General features: G+C 36.9%; 1 protein-coding gene across 2 annotated transcripts in view; it reads left to right on the forward strand.

The window, feature by feature from the left end:
• The first annotated feature begins 13,197 nt into the window (after positions 1–13,197).
• LOC105215500 (uncharacterized) overlaps positions 13,198–26,989 on the forward strand; it is a 465,848-nt gene continuing 452,056 nt past the window's right edge. The window contains exons 1-2 of one of the 2 annotated variants that reach the window (XM_054230743.1): positions 13,198–13,833; positions 14,536–14,808. The gene's annotated coding sequence lies outside the window, so the exon portion shown is untranslated. Of the gene's footprint in view, positions 13,834–14,396; positions 14,809–26,989 lie in introns of those variants that run through there. The other variant, XM_054230744.1, reaches the window with a different exon arrangement.

The following is a 26,989-nucleotide window of genomic DNA, read 5'->3' on the forward strand; positions in this document are numbered from 1 at the left end:
ATGATTATGCAATATATACTACTGTGCCCAAAAAATAAGGTGACATTTGAATATAAACTGCGCGCGTCGAAGGATTTGGAGAATTATTTTTTTTTAGATTGGTAGTACTATCAGTCACATTTATGTCAAATTTCATGTCAAAATATTCATTAGATTTTGAGATACGTGTCGTTTTGTGAGCTGCCTTCAGTTCCGTCTTCGCTGCGGCTTTAATCCTCTCTATCTTATAAAAACGGTGTCCCCGGAGCGGTCTTTTGAGCTTAGTGAACAGAAGTTGCACGGCGCCAGATCAAGTGAATACGGTGGTTGCCGAACGATATGGTTGAGTTTTGGCGAAATGATCACGAATTACGAATGAATTTTCGGTATCAGTCGAGATTTGACACGCATGAAGCCCAAAACATTCTACAAAATGGTATTGGCTGAGCCTTTCGATATGCCAACTTCATCAGCAAGGTCTCTAATTGTTAATCGACGGTTTTTCAACACCAAATCTTTGATTTGTTGATCGTGAACATCACCTTATTTTTTGGACACAGATATATATGGTCTTTCCATCGGAGTGGCGGTCGTCCTCTTCCTCGGCTTCCTCCAGCGGGTACTGTATCGAACACTTTCAGAGCTGGAGTGTTTTCACCCATTCGTACAACATGACCTAGATAGCGCAGCCGCTGTCTTTTTGTTCGCTGAACTATGTCTTTGTCGTCGTATAAATCGTACAGCTCATCGTTCCATCGTCTGCGGTATTCGCTGTTGCCAATGTTAAGAGGACCATAAATCTTCCGCAGAACCTTTCTCTCGAAAACCCCAAGAGTCGTCTCATCGTCCAAGCTTCAGCGCCATACATCAGGGCGGGAATAATAAGCGACTTATAGAGTTTGATTTTGGTTCGCGAGTGCATTGACTGTTTGTTTGATGACAGGAGATATTTCGTCTTGTCCTCATTCATGATGTCAAATATAAGCAAATATAATTTCTTACTTCTTTTATCCTCTATCCTATCCTCTCAATATTTCGGGTAATACCATATATATTTAATTTTTGTGGTAGCCTCTAACTTTAACTCCACATTTTTGACCATAGATATTTCGATGTCTAAATTTCTTCTTCAGGTTAGAGTAAGTCTTCCTTTCATTCGCTTGCGTTGTGAAATCCATTCGATAGCGTTCAGGGTGATTGCGTCTGGATCTTTTGTTTTAACCCTCTCATGCCCGAAATAAAATGGGCGGAGTTACAATTACAACAGATATATGTATATTGGTCTAAACATAGATATGAAGTGATAAAAATCTCAAAGTCCTATGTATCCTGGTTCATTAGTTACAGGATGTTGCCTATAGGCCACAACTAAATTATTATAAATAAACTAAACACTTTTCTCATGTCTGATTTTTTTAAATAACTCTATTATCTTTATACGGCGCGGGTGTTGTTTCCAATGATATCGATATCATCGGCGTACGCCAGTAGCTGTACACTCTTGTAGAAGATTGTACCTTCTCTATTTAGCTCTGCAGCTCTTATAATTTTTACCAGCATCAAGTTAAAGAAGTCGCACGATAGTGAGTCACCTTGTCTGAAACCTCGTCTGGTATCGAACGGCTCGGAGAGGTCCTTCCCGATCCTGACGGAGCTTTTGGTGTTGCTCAACGTCAGTTTACACAGTCGTATTAGTTTTGCGGGGATACCAAATTCAGACATCGCGGCATAAAGGCAGCTCCAATTCGTGCTGTCGAAAGCAGCTTTAAAGTCGACAAAGAGATGATGTGTGTCGATCCTATTTTCACGGGTCTTCTCCAAAATTTGGCGCATGGTGAATATCTGGTCTGTTGTTGATTTTCCAGGTCTAAAGCCACACTGATAAGGTCCAATCAGTTTGTTGACGGTGGGCTTTAGTCTTTCACACAGTACGCTCGATAGAACCTTGTATGCGATATTTAGGAGGCTGATCCCACGGTAATTGGCGCAGATTGTGGGATCTCCCTTTTTATGGATTGGGCAGAGCACACTGAGAATCCAATCGTCAGGCATGCTTTCTTCCGACCATATTCTGCAAAGAAGCTGATGCAAGCACCTTATCAGCTCTTCGCCGCCGTATTTGAATAGCTCGGCCGGTAATCCATCGGCTCCCGCCGCCTTATTGTTCTTCAAGCGGGTAATTGCTATTCGAATTTCTTCACGGTCGGGCAATGGAACATCTGCTCCATCGTCGTCGATTGGGGAATCGGGTTTGCCATCTCCTGTTGTTGTACTTTCACTGCCATTCAGCAGGCTGGAGAAGTGTTCCCTCCACAAACTCAGTATACTCTGGTCATCAATAACTAGACCACCTCTGGGGGTCCTACAGGAGTGTGCTCCGGTCTTGAAACCTTCGTTAAGTCGCTTCATTTTTTCATAAAATTTTCGAGCATTCCCTCTGTCTGCCAGCTTCTCAAGCTCTTCGTACTCACGCATTTCGGCCTCTTTATTTTTTTGTTTGCAGATGCGTCTCGCTTCCCTATTCAGCTCTCGGTATCTATCCCATCCCACTCGTGTTGCGGTCGATCGCAACATTGCGAGGTAGGCAGTCTGTTTTCTCTCCACTGTGAGACGACAATTCTCATCATACCAGCTGTTTTTTTGGCTTTTCCGAAAACCAATGGTTTCGGTTGCAGCTGTACGTAAGGAGTTTGATATGCCGTCCCACAGCTCTCTTATACCGAGATGCTGATGAGTGTTCTCAGAGAGCAGGAGTGCAAGTCGAGTTGAAAATCGTTCGGCTGTCGGTTGTGATTGCAGCTTCTCGATGTCGAACCTTCCTTGTGTTTGTTGACGTGTGCGCTTTTCTACACAGAGACGGGTGCGTATTTTAGCTGCTCCATCTATCACAACAACCGTTGGTCAAATCAATTTACATAACGAGAATTAGGTAAGATTGGCATGAAAGGGTTAAGAAATACGGTGACGTGTCAACAAATGGGGTAAATGTTGCGAAGGCACCGGTTTGTGAGAACTTGCAGCTTTGGGATGTTAGAGGCTATTAATCTCATTACAAAAGTATTTTATTTTGACATTGAATAGTTTTCATTTTGAAAACAACCTCCCCCATCTAGAAACTTTCGACTAAAATTACTCGAAATCGGACTATTATATTGTCATGGTCAGAATGTACTGAATAAGAGAAGCTCCAAACATATTGTTGACGTTGATGCCGGATTATTTAAACAATATTCGTCTTAAATAACATGCTAGGCTAGGTTCTAAGTGTAATGTTAAACATTAGGCCTTATGTAGTAAATGATGTTGCATAGGTCTTTATTGGACTGTTTTATTATTTTAGAATGAAAAAAGGAGATGGAAAATTATCGTTATAGTAAGTGGAGCTCTCATACTGTCAAACTACCCATATAAAGATTAAATTTGAAAATTCAAAATCCATTTCATTAACTGCTCTTACATTTCCACAACTAAACCATCCATACCTTTTATGCTAATTATTTCGTTTGCTTTACTCGCATTTAAAAAGTGTCATTGCATGCCGGTGTGTGCGAGTGCGCAAAACTGGCACTTTAACAAATGAATTGGCAATTGACGCATTTGGCAGCACTGAAATCAATTTATGCCTGCATAATATTTCAATGCATAGCAGCTAGCTGACTGGACTAACACACACACACGCACCCAAACACACATAGAAACAAAGAGACAAGTGTACAACATGCATGCCTGTGGATCAGCACACGATTGCCGTCTTTCATTTCATTTCATTTACCAGCTGTAACACTGACATGCCAATACTAGCTGCTGCCCGAAGCGCGCCGCGCTTGTCGAAGGTGATCAATCTTGGCGTCTACTCCGTTTTATGTGCGCTTTCACACACTCTACTTGTGTTTGCTACTTGATAAAGCTTTCGCTTAATATATGTTTGTATGTGTGTGTGTGTGTGTGTGTGTGTGTGTGTGTATATGTGTTCATATGTGTCACACAATGGCAGTTCGTATGGTTTATTTACGCTATAAAATGCATTGAATAAAACTTATTTACAATTCCACGTCACTCATACGCCATGTAGCTCGCCCGCCAAGCGCCAAGTTGTAGCGAAAGGTGTTCGCAAGCGCGCACACACACTCACGCACAAATTCAATCTGCTGTCTTTGCCGTGGAATTGAATCAATTTCAATCGCTCTTTTTATCGCGTAAATCTCATCAATTGAATACTTTTGCGTTATTTATTCGTTTCAAAGACATTTTCATACATTAAATTGCATTGAGTTGGCTTTAAAAGCAATTCACACCATAAATAAACACAAGCATAAATTTTGTTATTCTCCGCTTAAGCAGCAATGAAAATAAGTTTGCGCCGTCAGTCAGCGATTTGACAGTAGTCAAGCGTCCAAATAACCAACGAATGGCTGTGCGCGCTGGAAGGTAATTCTATTTTCCACCTGCCAACCAAAGCGAACGGACAGACGGCCGCCGCTGTAGCCTCAGCTGTCTGTGCTTAAATATTTAACTTTGTGCGCAAACAAATGGTAGGAGCTTCAGGAAGACACAGACGAGCAGCAATATGGAAAGTTTTTTTCATTACGAGGAGTAATTTCGGCAGCAGCAGCAGCAGCGTGGGATTCAAACACAGATATATATTTATAGAGTAGAAAAGGCGCGTAATATTTCGCTGTGCAATTTCAATAGCAAGTATTTCATTGTTTTCATAGCTGCCACAGCGTTAGTTTGCTTTGATCACTCACTTTTTGTTGGTTCTATATAAGCGTGCGGTGTATTTTACAAGCCAAATCAGGCGACTTTTTTGTAATATTTCGCTTTCTGTTTTTAGTTACCTTTGAAGGCAAATATTTGGCGGAATTTTTGCGAAGGGCAGCCAGCTTTTTAAAAAAGTTTTTAATAAGAAAATCAAAGATTTGTTCTGCTATTTAGAAGGTAAATGATTTGATAATGCTCCACGAAAGGCAAGCGTGAATAGAAAATATAAAATCTGAAGTAGAGTTGTACGTATTTGTTATTGCTTGGAATTTGAGAATTGGTCAAAATAATATTATTTTTTGCGAACATCGCGGGTAAGAAGAGGATCTTTCTCTGCTGCTAACAGAGCTTTGTCGATAATAGTTGTGTGTCTTTAGACGTGTGGTATTCACTGAAGCATTATTTTTTCGGAGTTCGCCTTTTTGACAGATGTTACTTGATTTATGCACTGCTGGCAAACAATTTCATAATGAATAGACTTACTGACTTACTAGAACAATTCTTCATCTCACCGAAGCCATACCCGCAGATCGATTTGTATGATCAGAATACCCCAATGAGTTGATTGTATGACTTTAGGTCCATCCGGGTATCCATAAAATATATACGTTACACTCATACGATAGTGAGTAACCTTGTCTGAAACCTCGGTTGGTATCGAACGGCTCGGAGAGGTCCTTACCGATCCTGACGGAGCTTTTGGTGTTGCTCAGCCGTATTAGTTTTGCAGGGATACCAAATTCAGACATAGCGGCATAGAGTCAACTCCTTTTCGTGATGTCGAAAGCTGCTTTAAAATCGACAAAGAGATGGTGTGTGTCGATCCTCTTTTCACGGGTCTTTTCCAAGATTTGGCGCATGGTGAAGATCTGGTCAGATGTAGATTTCCCAGGTCTAAGGCCACACTGATAAGGTCCAATCAGTTTGTTGACGGTGGGCTTTAGTCTTTCACATAGTACGCTCGACAGAACCTTATACGCGATGTTGAGGAGGCTTATTCCAGGTGAATGAGGACAAGACGAAATATCTCCTGTCATGAAGCAAACAGTCGCTCTGCTGAGAGTCATAACTTTGAAGTTGTAGATAATTTCGTATACCTGGGAACCAGCATTAACAACACGAACAATGTCAGCCTCGAAATCCAGCGCAGAATCACTCTTGCCAACAGGTGCTACTTTGGACTGAGTAGGCAATTGAACAGTAAAGTCCTCTCTCGACGAACCAAAATCAAGCTCTACAAGTCGCTTATCATTCCCGTCCTGCTTTATGCTGCAGATGCTTGGACGATGTCAACATCAGATGAGACGACACTAGGAGTTTTCGAGAGGAAAATTTTGCGCTAGATTTATGGACCTCAGAACATTGGCAACGGCGAATACCGCAACGATGAGCTGTACGAGTTATACGACGACATTGACATAGTTCAGCGAATAAAAAGACAGCGGCTACCCTGGAAAGGTCATGTTGTCCGAATGGACGAAAACACTCCAGCTCTGAAAGCCGAGGAAGGGGAAGGCCTCCACTCCGTTGGAGGGACCAGGTGGAGAGCGACCTGGTTACCCTTGGAATCTCCAACTGGCGCCGAACTGCAAAGGAAGGAGAGGAGCGGCGCGCTCTCATCGATTCGGCTATAACCGGCTAAACGGTTGAACGCCAATCACATACATACATATGTATATAATTCTTAACTCAAATATAAAGTGATACAAATTTCAAAGTCTGTTGTATCATGGTTCATTAGTTATAGGGTGGCAATAGGCAACAACTTAATTAGGATAGCGTCCCACAAGCTTACTTGGTTGATACCAAATATTATCCATAGTATTTGGTTTAGAGTTACACAATTGTTTTCTAACATGATTTAAACAATTTGCCTCATAAATAGGCTTTAAAAGGACATAATGCGATTCGTCATCAGGATATCGTCCCCCAATGCAGTGTTAATTATCTGGCATAATTTGGAAACCACAAGCACCAATTTTTCTTTGATTCGTTTTTTTTTTTAATTGTTGTACTATTTGGGAAGAAGAATTGTTTTATCGGTGGAGGACAAATCCAAAATAGAAGCGCTTCATTAATGTGGACTGTTTTTGCATAAAATTGTAGTAAAAGTGGGAAGGCATCGAAAAATAATTTCCAGTTTTCTTCGAAATAAAGAAACTTATGAAAAGCAAGTTCGAACACGTTTAACCTTCTAAAGAGTTCAATTATCTCAAATTTTCGGATGGGAATAAATTTATTTATAAAAGTCAAGATGAAAAAAGTTTTTGTTTCAATGACGTACTACATAGCTGGACCCCATTAGGATCGCAAATACACTCGGGTCAAAGGTCTAGGTGTAGGGAGTCATATCATATTATATATCCGTGAATTGCAATTTTTAACGGCAAATAGAAATGCAAATAAGTATAATCTAATTCGAAAAAGGGAATTTCCAGTTTTTTTTAATATTTTTGACAATTTAAAATGGTATTTACAGCACGATAATGCTCAAATTCAGCTTGTCCGGTCTGTAAAAGTAATACAAAGCCCAAATGTCGGTGTTCTACAGTGGCCACCCTACTCCCCATACCTAAATATTACCGATAACGTCTGGGTATGGTCCTGATGACGCGCAGTGTATGTATATTGAACTTGGAATCTGCTATGTAATTTAACAACTACGACTAAAGGTACTACGACTTAATTGTTTACATTTTGGACCATATAAAATGAGGATATCGATAGTTTTGTATGGAAAAATTCATATTTTAATATAATATTATTCAGGAAGAAATTTAAACATAAAATAGCAGCATTTTAATGAATAGATCTATATATTTCTTTAGGCTATAATAAAACAATTTCTGCTTCAACGCCCATAACTAAAATTGTCTATGCATTGCTTCTATGCTTTACTTCATTGCACAGACAATATTGCTGGACCAAAATGTGAATCGCAGTTTAAGGTAAAGGACAAGTGTGTGACCCAGCTGACTTTTACACCGGTATTTTAGTGGGAAATACTCTCTTGCGAACTCGCGCCCTGCCGCTCACACACAAAACAGAAACTGAAACACTCACTGCGGAGAATTGACAACTGTAAACTACAGTTATGCGTGCTCTCGTGCTCAATGCACAGAGTGCTGAGTCTGCTAAAAGTGGAATCTGCAAGCGTATCATATGACCCATGTGACGCTTACGTACATACTTATAGATATTGGGGCGCTATGTTAATGGGAGTGTTGGTGTTTGCTTACCTGCTTCTTCTTCTGCTTTTCGAATCCAAATTATATTATTCCTTTCTATGCGCTACTCGGCACTGAATGGCGGCATTGATAGGAAAATTGGCCGTTAGCTTGTTTGATGTTCACATGACAGATGGCTGGCTGTATGGTAAGCAGCCTTTGTGGCCATAACATGCTCTCTGTGTCACACGCTTCGGGCGCTCAGCGTAGCGTATGCTCGCTTATTATTCCTTTGAAGAAAGAAAGAAATTATAAAACAAAAACGAAAACAAACTTTGTTTGCTGCTGTGTTACGTGCTCGGTAAAGCACCTATGTAAAGCAGGTGAAAGAAGTTTACCAGCTTGCGTGTCTAACGGCATTTTGCGCTTTTCCACAATCGCATTTATTATGCAGCCTTTCTTTTGTTAGCCTTATTCATGCTTTGGCGTATGGACAAACACTGTTATATGTATGTATGCGCCGCTTATGCAGCTCTAATTCTTATCACTTGACTCACTCCTTCGCCATTTTGGCCATTAATTTTATTGTTCCTTGCGTCCACACACATACACACACACACCCATGCGGGGCATACACGAAGCGCACTCGAAGTTCATAATTCATTGGAAAGTTTTTGGCTCATTGATTGATGCATTGCAGCGCAGTAAATTTGTACGCTCGCCTCATTGTGCGGCGCTGCGATTTAGTTGCAGCGTCCGTAACCGGCACCACTTCTCCAGTGAACGCTTTTACTTTCTGGCGAAATTTCGACTGTGTGTGGGTGTGTATTTTTCATATTTTTGAAGTTTGACTTTGTTGTTGTTGTTTTTTTGCTGCTACCACAATAAAATGACGCTGCGAGCAGCAATTCAATTTTTTATTATCGACTTTTATGCTTCGCTTTTGGTTCATGAAGCTTTCAATATATTTTATTTGTGCGTGTGTGTGTTTGCATTTGTTTTTGCGGTCATTGCGGCTTGTGTTAACGGTAATGCTGCTTGCTAGTTGCATGAAGAATGCATGAATGAGGCTGAGTGCCAGCGGGTGGACAAGCGGATGAGGAAGGGTGTGAGTACGAGTGTATGTGAGTGTGTGTGTGTGTGACTGAGCGCGCGCTCAGTGAGTGAACGGCTAGATGGATAAGTTGGCAGAAATTGTTGAGCGGGAAATTGGGAAACCAATGTAAAGCAAAGTGAAATTTTTCCGTAAAAGAAATTATAAATTAATGGTTATCCTTGTGACCTACTTGGCGTGGTACGCGCACTGCCGCTCAGCTGCGCTTTCTTTCACTATCAAAACACACACACACACACTTATATACATATACATACACGCCTCCGCTGCTCTGGTGGCAGAGCAATTGTTGGTTAAGTGAAATATTAAAGACCGCCAAAGGAGCTTCAACTACCCGCACTTAGTTGATGACCTCCTTTTATCCTTTTATTCTAATGGCACGTATATATTTGAATTGGCTGCGATTTTTGTTATGATTTTGCTTGACTTTCGCTAGTGCCTTACTATTGTGTGTGTTTGTATGTAGTTGTGCTTGGTTTACAGCACACAAAGTTAATTAGTTGTGCCTGCAAATTTCGTAGGAACTCACTTTATTCACAGGGATTCGCTTTTTATACACTGCCTGAGGCGCTAATACATGCGCGCATATTTCCCTTGGATCTTCGTAGGCACGATGAGTGCAAAATTACATTTGGTTTATGCAAGGCTGTTGCTGTTTACCTTTGTTTGATTTTGCGCCTACATTGTGGGTGTTAATGGAAATCATTTTGAGAAACTAAATTAGAAATTGCAGTGTAGACTCTTCAAGCTTATATTACCTCGCAGGATCAATGCATTGTTAGAAAATATAATACATAATATATATATAACAAAAAAAGTTTTTCGAAGCTTTCAGCGCAAAATAAACAAAGTCCATCCTTCACATGATCGTGGTCCAGTCAAACAGCGTTAAGAAGCAATCTGCAAAATTAAAATTATATATTGGTGTTCACGGATATACGAAATAACGAAGAAATTCTTGACATGCTCTTTCCAGCGAAGCTTAGCATCTAGGGTGATTCCTAGGTACTTAGCATTATTGTGATGTGATATATTATAGGAGGACCATTTATATAAATGGGATGGTATGATAGTTTTTTGAAAGTAAAGTCTACGTGCATTGATTTGGAATCGTTTAATTTAATGCGCCACTTGAAAGCCCATTTAGAAATTGCATTGACTGCTGTCTGCACTCGAAGGGTAGATACTGAGGTTGACTCTCCTGCTGCTAACAGGGCTCTATCATTAGCAAATGTCGCTCTCACATAACTTGAGTCAGTGGGGATATCACTTGTAAAAAGCAAGTAAAGCATTGGGCCCAACACGCTTCCCTGGGGAACACCCGCTTCTATCGGTTGCAAGTTTGAGTATGCATCCTCTTGTTTTATGCGAAAGCATCTATCTTTTAGGTAGGAAGCAATTATATCGCAATATTGTTTGGGCATCATGCATTTCAATTTCAGCAGTAGACCTGAATGCCAAACTCTATCAAAAGCCTGAGACACGTCTAAGAAGGCCGCCGAACAAACATTCTTTTTATCCATAGCATTTTCAACGAAATTAACGATTCGGTGTACCTGGTCAATTGTTGAATGATGATCACGAAAGCGGAACTGATGTACTGGTATAAGTTGATTTCGATCTATTATTGATTTGAGTCTTTTTATGAGAACATTCTCGAAGACTTTCGATGGAGCTGGCAGCAGCGATATTGGTCTATAAGATGTGACATCATGTAGTGGTTTACCTGGCTTAGGTATCATCAGATACTTTTCAAAGTGATGGAACGTATCTTAAATATAATGCGCTGTTTACTGTCTGTAGACATATCATCATGAAGAAAGAAATTTCTGATTTTCTCTCCTCTATTTGAAGTTTCTTCCTTCTCTCAGCTTTCGTAATATACAAGTGGTTATACATATTTTACAGTCATTAAATCTCAAATATATGTATTTTGCAAGTACTGGAAAAATAGAATAATTGAAAATGTATGTTGAAACCAGTTTTCCGATACTCAAATTTTCAGAATATTACGTCTGGGAGTTGAGATATTTAACTCCAACCCTCACCTTATGCTTTATACCAGTTGGCCAAAATTATCCAATCAATTGTTCCGATGAGAAGATTCTATTAAAAATCTAAGTCAATGTGTTAGTCAGCAGTTGTCAACATTTTTCGACGCTATTTAAAAGAGATGAATGTGAAAAATATTCGCAGATTCGCACATACATAAGGCCAGCGATTAATTACTTAAAAAGCTTAGATCGAATCACACTTGCTTGCGAGATTTATAAATGTTGCGAGATTTATAAATCTTGCGAGATTTATAAATATTGCGAGATTTATATATATTGAGAGAAGCGTAGTTTTGCGGGGATACCAAATTCAGACATCGCGGCATAAAGGCAGCTCCCTTTCGTGCTGTCGAAAGCAGCTTTAAGGTCGACAAAGAGATGGTGTATGTCGATTCTTTTTTCACGGATCTTCTCCAAGATTTGGCGCATGGTGAATACCTGGTCAGTTGTTGATTTTCCAGGTCTAAAGCCACACTGATAAGGTCCAATCAGTTTGTTGACGGTGGGCTTTAGTCTTTCACACAGTACGCTCGATAGAACCTTATAAGCGATGTTAAGGAGGATTATCCCACGATAGTTGGCGCAGATTGTGGGGTCTCCCTTTTTGTGGATTGTGCAGAGTACACTGAGATTCCAATCATCAGGCATGCTTTCTTCCGACCATATGCCGCAAAGAAGCCTTATCAGCTCTTCGCCGCCGTATTTGAATAGCTCGTCCGGCAATCCATCGGCCCTCGCCGCCTTGTTGTTCTTCAAGCGGGAAATTGCAATTCTAATTTCTTCACGGGCGGGAAATGGAACATCTGTTCCATCGTCGTCGATTTGGGAATCGGGTTCGCCATCTCTTGGTGTTGTACTTTCACTGCCATTCAGCAGGCTGGAGAAGTGTTCCCTTCACAAACACAGTATACTCTGGTCATCAACAACTAGATCACCTCTGTGGGTCCTACAGGAGTGTACTAGGTTACGTTAGGTTAGGTTAAAGAACTGCTCGCTATGCCACAGGAGATCCCATTTGAACAGCTAAAGCCTGTCCTTTGTGTTGCCGCAGTTTGTTCTGCCAAGATGTTTCAACCGTAGTCTAGCGAATATTGGACAATAAAGGAGATAGTGTCTCGATGTCGCAATTTTCACTTCTTTCATGCAATTTGTAACCGATTGGATATTTAGCCTAACGGCATGTAACCCCATCAGTGTCCAGTAATGACTCCTATCCTGGTGAGCTGAACCTTACTAAGGGCAAATACCTCAGTGGATCACCGGTTCGCAAGACTAGCATTATATAAGCGTTTTCTACCTTTCTTCGAAATTACCCAAGTAGTAACGCTAAGAGCTTTGGAAGTGCTGTGAAAGAAACAGATCTAATTATGGTTACAAATTTTCGATAACATACTAACAAAATAGACAGTCAATATTTTAATTAATTTTGATTTCTATGGTTTCTGAAGACCCATGCAACTTTCGGTTGTCTAATAATTATAGATATTATATTATATTTATTTAACTCTATTTCAAAATCTTAAAAAATAATTTATGTACATATGTATTAACATCAATTCGTATATGCGATAGATGATGTAAACAAATGCGACTACTGCGCTTCCATGCACTGACCTAACCTACGAGGTGTGGAATTAAACGCCGCGAATAACAACCAAAATAATCATAACAGAAACAATAGCAATAACAACAATAACAAGGGACGGATATACGACAACGAGAATAAAAGTGCTAATAAGAAAAGTAACAGGAAGCAAAGGCGGCAACAGAAGAAACCGAAGGGGCGACAGAAAAAGAAGCAGCGCAAGCCGACATAACGTGGCGTGGCATGGTGAGAGCGCAAGAGCGCCTAAGAGAAGCAATTTGTGTGAGCACATTAAATTAAGCTGCACACGAAGTTGAGCTCGGTATAACAAGAACCAAAAGAAATTTCGCGGAGCACACGTGCATGTTGCCGATGTGGCACGTTGCTATGAAAACGAGATGCTGCAAGCGCTCGCAATTTCGCCTGCTCCGCTGGAGATGTGGAACGTATTCGGCGTGACGACGACTTCGACAACTTCGGCTGGTTGAGGTCAACTCTGTGTGGATGCAAGCAGCCAGCAGCAGCTGGAGCTGATAAAAATAACACACCCATACAAATAACGGTACATGTAAGTGCGCTCGGCTGTACGCGAGTGTGTGCGTGACAGACAATTTTGCGAATCAACGAAATAGCGAAACGTTCATTTCATCCGATTAATGTGAGTCAGTCTTCGCGTGATTTTTACGTAGTGCGGTACGCAAAGGCGGAATGAGTTCTGTCAACGGTGCGAAGCGTAATTTTCCGGCTCAATTATATTTTGACAAGAGTTGAAATTGTAGCGGAAAAATCGTTACGAGTGTGAAAACAAACGAGCTATGAAGTACAACAGAGTGATTTTACGCTAAATAACAATTGTAAAAATTGTAAAAGTAAATCAGTGTAATTGTCAATACAATCAGTGTAGTGTGGAATAGCCAGCATTTAATGTATTTATAGTCAAAAGTCTAAAATGCCATTTACTGCATATACGGCACGAGTACTAAATTTCTTTGCCATACTCGCTGTGCTGACATTTGTTGTTGCTGCAGCAGTTTTCATTGGCCGCTATATCGAGCGTTCAACAGTTTTGTATGTGAATAATTTGGAGTTGCCGATGAATTGGAAGCATCCAAAGGAGATGCTATAAATGGACAAGATTTTACATATGAATACGTAGATAGGTACATGGGCGAAGTAAGTAGAGTGCAATAAAATCAAGAAACGGTAAAAGATATAATTCAATAAAACTTAAACAAAAAATAATTTCATTGATTTACTAAAATAAATTTGTAATAAATAAAAGAATTAAAATAATTAAATAGCATAATTCCAAAAAAAAAGAAAAATAAAAAATGAAATAAAATAAAATAAAATAAAATAAAATAAAATAAAATAACATGAAATAAAATAAAATAAAATAAAATAAAATAAAATAAAATTAAATTAAATTAAATAAAAAATAATAAATAAAAATAAAAATAATAATAAAATAAAAAAATGAACGCTAAATATTTGAATAATTATTTTCAATAAATTAATGAATAAAAAAATATAATAAAATCATAATTAAAAAAATATTTTTGATAAATAAATGTTAAAATATTTTATAATACAATGTTAAAAAAAATTCATTTAAAAAATAATTTTATATTATTAAACTTTTACTAAAATATAATAAATATATATTGCTTAAATGCGTAAAAATCAAGGAAGCAAAAAAAGTTTTTTTAATTATCATAAAAAATATTAATTAATAAATTAAAAATTAAATAATAAATTAAAAAATAAATAATATTATTTTCGTATAAATCACTTAAAAAATAGTTTTTCCTAATTCAAATAATGTTTCATTAAAAAATGTAAATTGGTGTTCAGTGTTAATCTTCATCTCCACAGGCCTTAAAATAACTCAGTTGAAACTAAAAAAAAACTCCATATAAAATACCGTTTATAACCTTGAGTGAAGTGTAATTACCACACAAGAAAAGTGTACCAATGCAAAGCTTTGTGGAAACTAAATGTGAATAATCCACACAAGTGAAATTGTGCTAGAAGCAAGCAGCAAGTTAAGTTCAACAAAAACGACCTACGCGGTGAATAAAAAAATTTAATTGCGAATAATCTCATACAATCATCAACTCAACTGTGAGCAACGCACTTATATTAATGGTAAGTGAGGCGCAAATGAAGATGCTTTAACTAAACACACACACACACTTATATACACTTATATACACACTTATACAAATGAAAACAGTTTGTTTTTATTGATTACATAGCGCGCTCAAAGTAGTCCGTGTATAGAAAGCACTTGAAATCGCATGCTAACGATAAACGCCGGTCATACTTATAGGCGCTTGAAGGCGCCAAAGCCACTTCACGAGCATAAACACAGAGAAAAGCATGTGTGATGCAAAGCAAAGAAATAGCAAAGTGTGTGAGTGTGTCTGCTGAGTGCAGGCAATGAAGTGTGACGCTGTATTAGTGCTTACAAGGCTCATCAATGGCCCGCATCGCATCTATGGCGTATCATTTGATTACAGGCCACGCTCGAAGGACACGTGTGAGTGAATGAGTGTGTGTGTGTGCATTGATATAACGGGTGATTTTTTTGAGGTTAGGATTTTCATGCATTAGTATTTGACAGATCACGTGGGATTTCAGACATGGTGTCAAAGAGAAAGATGCTCAGTATGCTTTGACATTTCATCATGAATAGACTTACTAACGAGCAACGCTTGCAAATCATTGAATTTTATTACCAAAATCAGTGTTCGGTTCGAAATGTGAAATCCGCTTTTTTATCGACAAATTTTGTTCAGCGATGAGGCTCATTTCTGGTTGAATGGCTACGTAAATAAGCAAAATTGCCGCATTTGGGGTGAAGAGCAACCAGAAGCCGTTCAAGAACTGCCCATGCATCCCGAAAAATGCACTGTTTGGTGTGGTTTGTACGCTGGTGGAATCATTGGACCGTATTTTTTCAAAGATGCTGTTGGACGCAACGTTACGGTGAATGGCGATCGCTATCGTTCGATGCTAACAAACTTTTTGTTGCCAAAAATGGAAGAACTGAACTTGGTTGACATGTGGTTTCAACAAGATGGCGCTACATGCCACACAGCTCGCGATTCTATGGCCATTTTGAGGGAAAACTTCGGAGAACAATTCATCTCAAGAAATGGACCCGTAAGTTGGCCACCAAGATCATGCGATTTAACGCCTTTAGACTATTTTTTGTGGGGCTACGTCAAGTCTAAAGTCTACAGAAATAAGCCAGCAACTATTCCAGCTTTGGAAGACAACATTTCCGAAGAAATTCGGGCTATTCCGGCCGAAATGCTCGAAAAAGTTGCCCAAAATTGGACTTTCCGAATGGACCACCTAAGACGCAGCCGCGGTCAACATTTAAATGAAATTATCTTCAAAAAGTAAATGTCATTAACCAATCTAACGTTTCAAATAAAGAACCGATGAGATTTTGCAAATTTTATGCGTTTTTTTTTTTTAAAAAGTTATCAAGCTCTTAAAAAATCACCCTTTATGTTATTATGTGTACGGCTTCACCTATATTTGCTTTCTTTACCATACCATTCTGCGTAAATTGTTGTTAGTATATTTTTTTAGGACAGATGTGCGCGCCTCCACATACCAATACATACAGCGTCTTTGATCAAGAAAACTGCGGGTGCCCTTGCAAAGAAGACCTACAAACTTAAGTGTAGCCTACTTGTAGGCGCTTAAGCAACATAGTTAACCTGTGTGGAGTGCTTGTTGCAAGTATTCGGCTTTCAATGCCAGCAAGCTCAAGCCACACTTTCTTCAACCAATTTCCAATTAAGGTTCCTACATACACTAAAGTATGTACTCCATCTTACACAAATATGCGTTTGCAACATTTTTATACTTCTTTGCTGTGCGTTTTAACCTTCTTCGCATTCAATACAACGTTCTCTCAAACATTCACATGTAGTTTATAATTTATTTTTTGCAAAAGTTCAAAATCGATGAGACTTGTTGTTAGTGTTGTTATTGCAACAATTTACAAAATTATGTCATCTTTGTATTGTTGAGCCGTTGTTAAGTGATATCTTCTCGTTGATTTCTATCCTTGCCTGCAGTAGTGTACTCTAATTTGGTTCACAGCACTCTCTTTTTCTCATGTTCTTTGTCGCTTTTATTTGAGCTGATTAAGTTTCCTTGAAGGTCTGCTTCCGCACGGTGTCATCCGCAATGTCACAGGCAACCCTTTTGTAGATTTATATAAACGTCACAAGCAGGAAACATATTGATTTAGGTTTACTAATACATTGAGGCAGTTGCACACATACTTGACAATACTTGCTATTTAAGACTTACTTAATATTATAAGACACGGTATTCTCCGCTTAATTGGCACTCAATTAATAGATAAACTCGCTTATTTGAACTAGTTAATCGTTAAAAATACAATTTATGTAATTCTAATAATATTTACTGTATCAGAGCACACGCTTTTTTGTTCTAACTGCATAATTTATTTAAATATGTCTAAATGAAAGTAGACATATTTCAGATTCTCAGTCAAAACTAGAAATAAACCTTTTGTTAACTAATTGAAATTTAAAGCTTTCTTCGCATTTCATTACGGGTGTAATGTCTATACCTTTAGCAATTAGGATAAAACAAACCACAAGGTTTATCAATACATTCATTACTTTATTACTGGTAAACCTTTAATAGTGGGATGATAATACTTCTTGTTTATTTGTAATCCAACTTAATAACGCGCACTCGAAATTATATTAAAAAACGAAGATCTTCAACCTAGCATAATACTAGACTTACATCGCCTAGAGCCTAATAATAGTGGAGTTGTGGTCGTCTGAAGATATGTTGCAACAATTACACCGGTCAACAAAAAAATATATTTTTTGGGGTTTCTGTTCTCTGCTTGAATTCTGATTCTAGACATTGAAAAACACTTAAATATTAATCTTTAGTTCTTTAAGTTTGCTTTGGGCTGATCTACATCGATAAGTATATTTTAATTTATTTAATAAATCAAAGACGGCAGCACTTTGATTAACCCGAAAGTAAACATTATTTGTAAGAGGCACAGTAGTGAATGTTAACCTATTTATTATAGCTGTAACAGCAATATTAGTGTATTACTCAGTTAAAAAATGGCATCAAGTCAGTGTAAAAATGATGCTGATTCATTCTGTTTTATTTGCGGTTAGTTTATTAAAGTTAGAAGTAAAAAACTAAACTTTTTCAACTAATTTGAAATTTTGCGAAATTTTTTTTAACCTAAAATTCAGTAATCAAAATAATCTATAGTGAAATTGTAGAAAAAATATAAAAATCAGTCATTTCTGCTTTAAAATCGAAAAATTGCTCTAGTTTCTACGAAAGCAAACTTTAACCCGAACAAAATTTTTTTCTTATTTTTGTCATAGGAGAAACTAAAATTTAACACGTAGATGTCAGATCCAAAAATCGTGTTGACCGGTGTTATAAATACTTTATTTTGAACATTTATTTACGGATGTTATAAAATTGAGGTAATATGATAAAGCCAACGAGTAAGGTAATGTCTAAATAGCCTTTATAAATATATGGATATATGTAGTATATCTATAGATATATGTCATGGATTTGTAGTAAATTTATATATTATGTAATGTCGATAGTATCGATATTTTATTTTCAATATAATTATAATATTTTGAAATATACAAGACAAACATTTTTGTGCATTCTCAAATTGAATTGCGTTTGAGAATCAACTGTAATTTCAAATCTCAAACGTTTGTTCTCAAATGCATTTTTTTTTTAAACATAGTCATTCTCAAACTAAAAGGCTAATTTTTAATATGAAACTTTCCTTTTGCTCTTAATTTGAAAATGTCAAAATCTCAAACATTTTCTCAAGTATGAAACGAGAAAATGGTTTTTTCCAAATTGTAAAATGATTGAAAAAATTTGCGAAATAGCCTTGAGTAACGTTTGAGAAAATGTTGTCTTTCAAATTGAAAATTTATATTTTATCCAACGTTTGAGAATTTGAATTACAGTGTTTGTTGGGTAAACATTTTACGGAATATTAAAATACCATTATATATATGTGCTTGATTTTCATCGATTCATTTTTATTTTACTTTCTAATATCGATAATTTTATTGAATACGGAAATATCATAATACTGTTAAACTTCTCTACCTCGAATAACTATAATCCACAATCAATTTCGAGATAGAGAGACTTCGAGTGCAAAATATAGATTTATACATAGTTTTATTTATTTACTTCGCATAAGTTACATTATGTACATATGGTAAAACATGTATTCTGCAATTTTGTCTGTATCTCATGCCTTTGTTGCATGATGCTGGTTGGAAAATTCGATTTATGGAAGGAAATTTGTATGAAATTTGATTTCTATTGCCAAGTAAAGAGTTTAAGTTATTGAGAACTGCGAGTAATAGAAGTTTGAGGTATGGAAGGCAATTTGTATAAATTTTCTTGTGCTGGTATCTGGTACTACAGACGACCATATTTCGATGCTTCGTTATGTAGGCTGAATTTTCCGACTGTTGTGCCAAAGACACCTTCTTTACCCACTCTAGCGTTGAAATCGCCAAGCACGATTTTGACATCGTGGCGGGGGCAGCGCTCGTAGCTGCGTTCTAGCCGCTCATAGAAAGTATCTTTGGTTACATCGTCCTTCTCTTCCGTTGGGCGTGGATATGTTGAAGAACCTCGCTTTTATGCGGATTGTGGCTAGATGCTCATCCACCAGGGTGAATGCCAGGACTCGGCGACGGAGTCTCTCTCCCACCACCAATCCAATACCTTATATGCCCGCTGTAGTAGATGTCACAAGAACCTAACTTCTTCCGTCCTTGTCCCATCCATCGCACTTCTTGGAGGGCGGTGATGATGGATGTTAAGAAATTTGAAGTTGTAAGGCCAATATTGACAACTGAAATAAGCTACAACTTATTAGTTGTGCACAAACAGCGCGAACTAATAGAAAATTGTCTTATGCAAGCTATACAAATATAATCACATAAATCCTAACGGATATAGTTACTAAGCATTTGCAAGTCTGTCGGTTTAACACGAGTTAGCCATTGTTTGCTCTAACCAAATGTTTGCAATTGCGCCTACAACTCTGTAGCCGCCAACATCCTTTCCATTTGTTTTTGTTGTTGCTCAATATTTTTTTGTTGTTCAACGCTGTCGCTTTCGCTTAACCCGCGGCAATCGACTGTTGTAATTAATTAATTGCAAATTGTTGACTTGTATTTGTGTTAGTTTGCTGCTTCTGCTTCTGTGTTGTTCTTATTGTTATTGTTGTATATTGCCGCAACAATTTTGAGCATTTGATTATATTAATCGGCTAGCAGGCTAGTCATTGTTGTTATTACACATTTTGTTGTTGGTTATGTTTTTGTTGTTCTTGTTTTTGTTCTTGACATTCGTTGCGCGCGCCGTCTGTTTTTAATGACTTGTCTGTTTGCCCACCGGATTTCATAATTATAGCCGCCCTCAGCGTTAATCGCTTGCGATATTTCCAAAACAAATATGTGCCTAAATACTAACGCTTGTTCATGTGGGAGTGTGTTGGTTTGTTTGTGTGCGTATTTGTGCTCTCATTTTGTTTTGCTTATCTTCGTTAAGTTTGTCGGAAGATTTGCTTGAGGGCAATAACTTAAGTGATGGCTTTTGAGTCAGCGCGTTTTTGTTTGAGTTTTTGCTATGCATCATTAGACATCCGACGCATAGTTTTAAAAATAATAAAACTAATTTATAAGCACCATAAAAAGGGATTAGTAATGAGCGAGCGCTCTTGTTGAGCTGCTTATAGTCGAAGAATTATATAATTAAAGGATGTTATAGTGAGAAAATATTGTGATTTGTTCAAACTTTTTAATGCCTAATTTATAATGAAATGTTTGCTGCTTAACCGAAAGCCTGAAAATCAGTATAATGTATATAAGGGATCAGGAGCAGGTCTGGATTATAATATAATCCACCTTAGCTTAATAAATTATCATAACTATTGACCAATATATAGGGTAACCTTCCGATGGAAAATCATTATCTTTGGGTTAGTCAAAATCTGAATCGGTTTCATCATCTTTTATTGATCAAGCGGTAGTTCTGGAATGATTATACTTGCTATATGAGAGCTAAGAAATATATTGAACCGATTTTTTTCTTTTTTAGAAACAGACCAAATTATTACCAGGAAAAATAAAGCCTCTTTTATTTCTTTCAGATATCTGGCAAATATATATTAAGTTATATCGATCGATGTAAAATATAAAGGGATGGTATTATTGAGTTATATTTTTAAATTGAAATATGAAAATATTAGGAGAATATTAGCAGCATAATATTGCTTAAATAGATGGAGACGTTTCTAAGATACAGAGGTAGTCAAAATTATTTACACATCGGAGTTTTTTTTTGCAAGTTTCACAGAAAAGCTTTCGTTTGTTGTTGTTGTTTTCGCAGGGTAATAAAATGCTATGTTGTTGTAAATTTTGATTCATTCCTGAGCAAATAAAGTCGGTTTGGCAAGAATAGCTAGAAATATGGCGGAGATATAAGCAAATGAAATACAGACTCGCAGTAGTCAAAAGTATTTACACACAACATGAAATGGATTATTTTGTTATTTTTAATATTTTTTTTAATTTTAATGTTTATTCTAAGTTAAGGCGGTAAATTCATAATTGGTTACATCACATTTGACACCAATAACAGCCTGCTTTATGGTCCAAATTGATTCAACACAATTGTGCGCTAAGTTAACTGTTAATTTAGACCAAATGTCGGTAATTTCGGCGTTTTCTGTTATTATATCAATTGGCCTCTGATATTTAATGAAACCCCAATTATTTTCATTAAAGTTTAGGTCGGGAAACTGCGCAGGTCAACTTGATTTGCTTCACCCAATTCTCTTTTAATTATCCTTGCAATATTTCGTCTCCTTCTTTTTAATAACAGTATTCCTTTAAGTTCTATATATTTTTACTCCGAAGCCGAAACACCAGTCTCTTAAACTTAGTAACAGTATCCGATCTAGTTATAATCCATAATTCCTTTGGTTTCGGCATTTTATTTACCAATTTTTATATTTTAAGGCAGAGTTAGTTTGTTATGAATGCAATAGAAGCCAATCACTACTCTTGTTTAAACCAATCCAAGGTTAAAGGCTAAATCGCGATGTGTAAATACTTTTGACGCAAAAAAAAAATGTGTGTAAATACTTATGACTAGTGTGAGTCTTCAGTTCATTTGCTTATTTCTCCGCCGTATTTCTAGCTATTCTAGCCAAACTGACTTCATTCGCTCAGGAATAGATCAAGGTTTCCAACAACATAGCATTTTGTTACCCTGCGACAACAACAACAAGAACCGAATGCTTTTTGTGTGAAACTTATAAAAAAACTTCCGATGTGTAAATAATTTTGACTACCTCTGTATGTGGTTTAACGCAATAGTGGGCAATCATTAAACATTTTTCGGGCCTGTTTCATCTTTATGTTTCAATTTAATGCTTTCACGTCTTTCCATACTTATCTAAGTATTTTTCAACATAACTGTAGAATATGCCTGGGCATGGTTATTATTATATTTTTCCCATTCTCAAATTATATTCTTATACATGGGATTTTGTGGTCGTGGCAATTGTGCGATTTTGCCCATCTGTAATACCAACCTCCTCAGAGTATTGATCCAGATTATTTTGATAGCTATAACCCTTTATTCTCTCGATTAAGATAAGTTCCTAAGCTCTATTACTAAATATTTCGTTTTTAACACAGGGTACAGAGTTTTGTTGGCAAAGATTAATTAATAATTGTTATATAGATATCGGTAGAAGGGATTCAACATTAAGTAAGCGGCTGACTAACTACTTGTCGAATTGAGTCAATTTTTTATTATTTTTTTTTTAGTTTTATTTATTTTATAGTTTTATTGATAACGCTACGGGTTTCTATGAATAATTTCGTCGGTATTTATGCCGAACTTCTCCTGAACCACATCTCACTTATCTTTCTTTCCAATTCTTTAATATGCGCAATTGAAATGAAACAAGTTGAGTTTTTGTAGCGCTTTGGCTGGGTGGTTCACTAAACCATTCAACAATTATTCTCTAGTGCAAGTCTATACAACGTTCCCAGGTATTCTATATGTAGTGTATGCATACTCGTATTCAACCAACCCAAGGCCTCTAATGTAAACCTATCCAATTTTTACGAGTTTCATCGACATTGTACTAGATCTCATACATACTTTAGAAACTATACCACTTCTGAGAACAGAAAACCGCACAACCCCTTTGAATTCACACCAAACAAATAGGCTGTCAGGGGCATGCAACAACAACGAATAGCTAAAAAAAATTACGTAATTGTGCACTTGAAATTGAAAATAATTGCTTTGCCTGAACACTTCGCCACCATTAACGAGATACTATGTGTGCAAGACTCCCTCATACACACACCCACACGCACACACACGCAGTGTCGATTGACATTTGAACTGATTGCCGATGAAAGTGAGAGCGCAGCTGAAAGCGTTGTAGATTTTAATGATTTTATGCAAGCGTTTCGCTGAATATTTGGCAAGTGAAAACAACAGAAAAAAAATCTGAAAATCATTGGCTGATTGCAATTATTCATGCGAATTTGAATTTGTGAGCTGTGTGTGTGCGTGTATGTGTGCTTATGAGAGCTTTTTGTCGTCACTTTCGCGGTGAATTCATTAACACGCCAATTGAGGTGGAAATTTAATTCGCTTTGCTTTTAGCGAATATTTAGGCGCGTGATTTTGTGCGCGCGATATTTGCAACTGAATATTCAAATTTTATGCAAACACCGAACACAATGGCGTTCGAAAAAATTGGCAGCAGCAGTTAAGCGGTGTGGTCGTGACTAACATTTAGTGTGGATTGATTCAAAGAGGCGTGTATATGGAGCAAGGTTGCTGATTGATTTACGGCGAAGTGAATAGCGAAGCATTGATTTTTTTAATTAGTATGATGCATAATTGCTTTAGTAGCGATAATTTAAAATTAGAAATTTAAAATATTTTATTTATTCAGAGATTTATACTTTGCAGCCAATATTCTGGAAAAGTCCTTCCAAGGGCTAGATCGTAATTACTTATAGATTAAGGTGGCGAACTCAAATGATAGTTATAGATTAATGTTGACACAAATGTCCAAGATCGTTATAAAACGATTTAATCGATTTAATCGCTCAATTAAAATGGTATATGAAGGATTGGTTTGGTATAAGAAGTATATCGTCCTCTTGTTTCATATAGTTGGTACTGATTGATTAAATAAAAAAACTGGAATTCTAGTATTACATATGAAGTCAACATAATGAATTTCAGTTCTTAAATCATGACACTGACCTTCATTGCTACAGACCAATTAATTAGGATCGATTTTGTATTTTACTTTTTTTGATTCCTTTAAAGCGTAATTCTGAATTCTTTTATACATTTTTTAAAACAAAGTATAATTAATATTTCACTGAGTCAATCATTCCTCGCGATATTAAGATGAGGTCTAGAAAAAATTAAGCCATAATTTTTGCATTAAATTGAAAGATTTATTGAGCACAGATAAAGTGATCGGATTTAGGACAAATAAGCACCGTTTTGTTCGACAACTTATTGTAATTTGAAAATAATTTCATTCTGACACTCGCATAGGAATACTCGTTACTCATCATCATTCACCATAGACAGGAACCTCTAATAATCGTTTGGTGCTTAGTCTCGATTTTAAAGTGGCTGTAAAAGGACCTCCCAAACTAGCTCCTCTAATTTCTATCGATTCACTACAAGAAGTGTGACCTGTCGTTGTCCTGATGAAACACAGCTCGTTTCTCATTGGCCGAGCGGTTTTAGACAATGTTTTCTCAGATGGTCCCATAATTAGCAGTACGGATTCGAATTAAGCTTGGCCGTAGTTCAAATCAAATTATTCTCTGCCAAATCCACGAAACACATAGCAATACCTTTTGATGATCATCGTGCGATTCGACCAATATCGCTTTCGCTTGTTTGTGGTAAGTGATTCCCTTTTCATTACCATTAAGAACTCGACCACTTCAGAGTTTGAACAATTTTGTTGCTATTGGTAAATGGAAACTCGGTACATGAGGATTTTTCTGATAATTTGTGTGGTACCCATTATCGAGTTTTTCTGTGGGCTTAGGACCATACTATTATCCGAGTGGCTTGCGGTTTTGCCTTTATAGTACAAAAGCTGTAGAATATGGCGTATTTTTTCTTCACTGATGTTTTTGACGAGAATACGAAATCTTATCTATCTAACACCATCTAGCTTAATCCGAATGCATTTATATGAGACGATATACAGATTACTACAGCCATCTGTTTGAAAAATAAAGAATTTCCTTTTGCTATATACTTTACTCTCATAAATAAGCTGTAGAATAATCAACATTTTGCTTTAATTTGTTTAAAAAAATAATTTTACTTTTTTGAAATAGGAATTTCTTTTCTCTTGCTCACTAAAAATAACGATGCGGTTCTTCTAAACATCAAGCATTAACTAGTCCACAATTTCGAAAATTTTTTAGAAAATCTACATTTCACCACTATAGTTTTCATACCACTTTGTTGATTTGCTACTCGTCAGTTGTTTGGTTAATCGAAGAATAACTTTCATTTCTAGCATGTTCTCTATTTATTTGAAAAAACTATGAGTACGTTTGGCTTAGTTACTCAACTCGTTGAACTTATACAAATACTTATTCATAAAAATAGTCGAAAATACAGCGCATAATTCTTCAAATGACCAGAAGAGTGCGAAAACATACGCAATTTAAAACGCAAATAAACTTAATCAGTGCGAAAAGTAAAAGTTTAAAACCCGACAATTTTTTCGATGACTTACTTAAGTATGCTCCACATGAAAATAAAATTTCCAACGAATTTCCCACCATTCACTATTGATTCACTGTAGTCAATGCAAAATTTTCCACTTTTCTCAACCGTCGTTAGCCACAAATTATTTGAAATTTAATCACTTTATCAGTAATAACTGTATAACTTACACTCCGTTAAAAAAAAAAAAGAAAAAACAAAAATGAAACAATAATAATCAGCAGTAGCATTGGCGCTGGCACTCCTTAAATTACTGCAGCCATTCGTGGGTAGCGAATCAAAAACATTTAATGTACGCTGCAGCGCAGTTTCGAGTTGAGTATAGCATAGTTTCAGGCGCACAGTGAATTTCTAGCGTTTGCAGTGAGGGAGAAACCACTTGTTTGCGGTGGTGCTAAGTAAAATGAGGTGAATGAGTGAAATAAATAAAAGAAAAAGCAAAACTGATTAATAGGTAGAGTGCTACAGCAAAAGAGGACGCATAACAGGGAGAAGAGTAAAATAAGCAAGATTTAAATATTTTTATTTTGCACCAGAAAGTTGGTAGAAATCATTGCGTACAAAAAAGAGTGGAGAATTAAAAGCATTAAAAGAAATGCAAACAAATATATTTCACGAAATGCATAGTCACGAACTGCATAAGTTTGAGTTTGCGTGTCGGTCCAGTCCGCGAATTTCGGGGGCCGCGACAATGTAATGCCCGGTATCAGCACTCACATTTTTAATGATAGTGCTTTGCCGGCGAAGCGCTTGTTTTTCGTGTTAGTGATTACTCAAAGGAGGTGGAATGCAAATTTCATGAAATTGTAAAAGTTGGCGGACAGCAGCAATTGGTGTGGGGTGGAAAAAATACAACGCTGCGTTGATGGAAGACGGTAGCTTTTCGAGTAGTATACATTTGTATGTATGTATGTATATTTGGTTGTTCCTGAATTATTTTCGTTCCGCTACTTATTGCTATTCCGCCTTGCGTTGTACCTCACCTATTTTTTTGACGGTTGTGGCGCCTGAAATGCTGCTAAAATGGTGTAAACTAGTGCATCTTCATTAAAAGACAGTGCAGCCGGCATTACACAACAAGCGGTGGTATTTGTGCGCATTAAATGCATGCAACAAGAAATTGAAATAACAAAAATAAAAAATAATTTATTTCAGTTTTTCCATTTATTCAGCACATTCTGCATGCAATTGTCCACGCCGCTTCGTAGTTTGCTTATATACAACATCTTGTTATATAGATTTGCCGTTATTTATTTTACGTATTCTGTTCTTCACCTGTGTAACAGCTTTTTTTTGCCATTTATATTTACACAGGCATTTGCCAGTACTTAAGCTGATTACTTGCGCTGTTTACATTTCGCAAATTAATTACAATTTATGCAAATCGATGGAAGTGGAAAGGTAAACAGAACTAAGCGCC

Source organism: Zeugodacus cucurbitae, chromosome 5 (assembly GCF_028554725.1).
Source record: "Zeugodacus cucurbitae isolate PBARC_wt_2022May chromosome 5, idZeuCucr1.2, whole genome shotgun sequence".
Classification (NCBI taxonomy): domain Eukaryota; kingdom Metazoa; phylum Arthropoda; class Insecta; order Diptera; family Tephritidae; genus Zeugodacus; species Zeugodacus cucurbitae.